The sequence below is a fragment of the Schistocerca piceifrons genome, chromosome 5, assembly GCF_021461385.2.
Source record: "Schistocerca piceifrons isolate TAMUIC-IGC-003096 chromosome 5, iqSchPice1.1, whole genome shotgun sequence".
Classification (NCBI taxonomy): domain Eukaryota; kingdom Metazoa; phylum Arthropoda; class Insecta; order Orthoptera; family Acrididae; genus Schistocerca; species Schistocerca piceifrons.
In genome coordinates this window covers 563,773,600-563,778,141 of record NC_060142.1, presented here as the reverse complement: position 1 = coordinate 563,778,141, position 4,542 = coordinate 563,773,600, and positions in this window count along the sequence as shown.

Genomic DNA, 4,542 nt, shown 5'->3' with positions numbered 1-4,542 from the left:
CAGCTAATGAAATATTTTTAAGTATCAATGGGTGGTTCACAACAAATGGATTGTCACTGAATTTTAGTACCTCACAAAGAATACCTGACTCTACAAGTATAATGCATTCAAACAATGATATTAAAGCTGTAGACAATGTCAAATTTTTAGGGCTGCAAATTGACCACAACCTAAATTGGAAAACTCACACTCTAGATTTAATGAAACGCCTTAGTTCAGCTATATTTGCAGTACGCATGATAGTAGAAATAGTTGATTTAAAAATGAAGAAGTTAGTTTATTCAGCCTACTTCCATTCACTAATGAGTTATGGAATCATCTTTTGGGGAAACTCCTCTCACAAAGAGAACATTTTCAAAATTCAGGAACGAGTCATTAGAATCATATCTGGTGTCAGTCCTAGATCATCATGCAGAGACCTCTTTAAGAAACTTGGTATTCTAACTACTACTTCTCAGTACATACACTCATTGATGTCCTTTGACATTTCCAACATGTCTCTTTTCACACAAAATAGTGCAAAACATGATTATAGTAACAGAACCAAAAACAATGTATATGACTATAAAAGCGTAACATTAGTACAAAAAGGAGTCAAATACATGGGTACTCATATATTCAATAAAGAGCATATCAAAGGTCTTGGGATCTATGGAAAACGATAAATGTGATGTAATGTAAATTCAAATAGCAACAGCTGACGTACAAATAACAAATGAGAATCGATAAATAAACCCATAGCAACCGGAATATGAACATTGTGCACCAGTGTAATAAAACTACATTAAGCTTTCAGACATATACTGCATTTTGGTGACCGGCGGATTCCGATAGCGACTAACCTGCAGTCACACGACCAAGATCTCAAATGTCACCACAAAAACGACCCACTCAAGTTTGTGGCACTCTTATATCGAGCGTAATCACAGCAGCAGATATTTCTACGAAACTTAAATATAACAAGAAGATTATTCAGAAACATGAAAGTAACTCTCCCATTCAGCACAGCAGCAACGGTATGCGCTTCAACGCGTTTTTACAACAGATGTGAGGATAGGGATGGCGAGACAGTAAAGAGGTTAGTATGCATTTCTCTGAAGTTTCATGTTATTTTCCATTGATATAATACATAATAATAATAATAATAATAATAATAATAATAATAATAATAATAATATAAATTTTATTGTCATTGAACTTTTACAAGCAACAGACAAAGTCAGTATTAATAAGTAAAAGACTGTATATATAAGTTAATACACTAAGTCGTATTGGATAGACTTTATTAATATATCGACAGATATCTCCTCATTCATGCTTCATACTGCAATTTCCCATAGAATTGCATTAAAAAAATTCAGTAACAGAATAAAAACGTAAACCAGCTAAGCCGTGATACAACTTGCATTTAAATAAATTTAAAGGTAAATTACTTATTTCTAAAGGTAACTTATTATACATTTTAAGCCTAAAACATTATAACTATCTAATGATTTTGACAATCTATACAATGGCACACCTATTTTATTGCTATTTGTGGTATTATAACAATGAATGTCTTACTTTAAGAGCTGGCTAGATAAATTATTTTTTATGTAAATTAGAACATGATATATATACAGATAGCTAGCTACATATCTAATTATAGTAACAGGTAATATCTGCCAGGTTTTTCTTGTCCTTGTGATGAAGGAAAGATGAATATATGGATAAAAACAATTCCCAGGGAAAGTCTGCTAGTTATAAAGAACACAGAAATTTGCATGCCACATCTTCCTGAAGATCATATTATTCAGGAAATCAGAGCAACTCGACATATAGTACATAATTATTAACAGGGGCCTAGGTTCCAAAACATTTTACAGACGTACAACAAGCATGGATATAGGTACTGAAAAAAGCTTATAACACACTTTAGATGTCAAACATTTATTTAAACATATAAGAAAGTGAATACAACATGGCTGTACAAACATAACGCGCCGAGAGAGCATAGACAAAGATAAATCAACGATGCTCGAGTCCAAAGATATGGTGCTTTATGCCAGAGGCGCCACAGAGCGCCCCCACCGGCAGTGCGGAGCACGGCGGAGGGAGCCTTTATCACTTGAACACAAAATCTTCGTGCGAGAGCGGCGGTTGAAGGCGGCGTCCAGCGGGAGAAGTGGGCGCCTCGGAAACCGCGCCAACAGGGTCAATTGCGTCACACTGTTGCGTAGGCGGCGGAATGTCGCTCGAGGTCACGTCGGCAGTGTCAGCAGGCGTGACAGCGCCGATGGCAGGCAGATGGGAAGCGTCAGAATACTGTTCGGAGAGGGACCTCGCCAGTTTTAAGCAGTTAACAGAAACTGTATGAGATTGTCCATTGAGATGCATTACAAAAGTATTCACTCCACGATGTAAGACACGGTGCAGGCCCGAGTAAGATGGTTGCAAGGTCGCACACACGGAATCATCGTGCAGCATCACAAATTCACAAGATGCCAGGTCTTCGTGGACAAACACCAACTGCGTGGTATGAGGGCAAGGCGGGGATGGTTGTAGGCAAGTGACGTGTGCATGCACCCATTCTACAAGGGCCGGAAGGTCGATGGCGTCAACCGGTGGTGCACCCTTCACGAATTCTCCTGGCGGGAGGAGAGGCTCTCTGTATAGGATCTCTGCCAGCGAAGCATTCAGATCCTCCTTGTGGGTGGAACAGATGCCGAGTAAGACCCAAGGGAGTGCCTCAGACCAAAACCCACCGTGGCACATTAGTGTGGCTTTTAGAGTTCGGTGCCACCGCTCAACCAGGCTGTTCGCCTGCGGGTGATAGGCCGTACGTAGTGTGGAATTTTGTTACACTGCACAGCACACACAGTCAAGCAAAAAGCATGGGCTCGAACTGTCATTCCTGATAAGTAGTGAATGAAAGAGGGCAGCCAAATCTTGTGAGCCATGAGGATAAGAAAGTGCGTGCTATGGTCTCTGCTGTTATGTAGACAAGAGGAACCGCCTCAACCCAACGAGTTATGCGGCTGATCATAGATAATATGTATTTGCACACCTCAGAAGGGGGAAGAGGACAGACCACATCAAGCTGGACATGCCGAAGGTGACCCCTTGGGACGTCGAACTGGTCTAAAGGAGGCTGCGCGTATCTGCCTACTTTACTACGTTGGCAAGGGAAACACGTGCGGGTCCAGGTGCGGCAATCATGTTGCACGCCGGGCCAGACGAAACGTTCATCTACATCTACATCCATACTCCACAAGCCACCTGACGGTGTGTGGCGGAGGTTACCTTGAGTACCTCTATCGGTTCTCCCTTCTATTGCAGTCTCGTATTGTTCGAGTAAGAAAGATTGTCAGCATGCCTCTGTGTGGTCTCTGATCTCTCTCATTTTATCCTCATAGTCTCTTCGCGAGATATACGTAGGAGGGAGCAATATACTGCTTGATTCCTCGGTGAAGGTATGTTCTCGAAACTTCAACAAAAGCTCGTACCGAGCTACTGAGCGTCTCTCTTGCAGAGTCTTCCACTGGAGTTTATCTATCATCTCCGTACGCTTTCGCGATTACTAAATGATCCTGTAACGAATCGCGCTGCTCTCCGCTGGATCTTCTCTATCTCTTCTATCAACGCTATCTGGTATGGATCGCACACCAGTGAGCAGTATTCAAACAGTGGGCGAACAAGTGTACTGAACCTAATTCCTTTGTTTCAGACTGCATTTCCTTAGGATTCTTCCAGTGAATCTCAGTCTGGCATCTGCTGCACCGACGACTAATTTTATATGGCCATTCCATTTTAAATCACTCCTAGTGCCTCTTCCCAAATAATTTATGGAATTAACTGCTTCCAGTTGCTGACCTGCTATATTGTAGCTAAATGATAAATGATCTTTTTTTCTAAGTATTCGCAGCACATTACACTTGTCTACATTGAGATTCAACTGCCATTCCCTGCACCATGCGTGAATTCCTTGCAGATCCTCCTGTATTTCAGAACAATTTTCCATTCTTACAACCACTCGATATGCTACAGCATCATCCGCAAAAAGCCTCAGTGAATTTCCGATGTTATCCACAAGGTCATTTATATATATTGTGAATAGCAACGGTCCTACGACACTCCCCTGTGGCACACCTGAAATCACTCTTACTTCGAAAGACTTCTCTTCATTGAAAATGACATGCTGCGTTCTGTTATCTAGTAACTCTTCAATCCAATCACACAATTGATCTGATAGTCCATATGCTCTTACTTTATTCATTAAACGGCTGTGGGGATCTGTATCAAACGCCTTGCGGAAGTCAAGGAATACGGCATCTACATGGGAACCCGTTTCTAAGGCCCTCTGAGTCTCGTGGACGGATAGAGCGAGCTGGGTTTCACACTATCGTCTTTTTCGAAATCCATGCTGATTCCTACAGAGTAGATTTCTAGTCTCTAGAAAAGTCATTATACTCGAACATAAAGCGTATTCCAAAATTCTACAACTATTCGACGTTAGAGATATAGGTCTATAGTTCTGCACATCTGCTCGACGTCCCTTCTTGA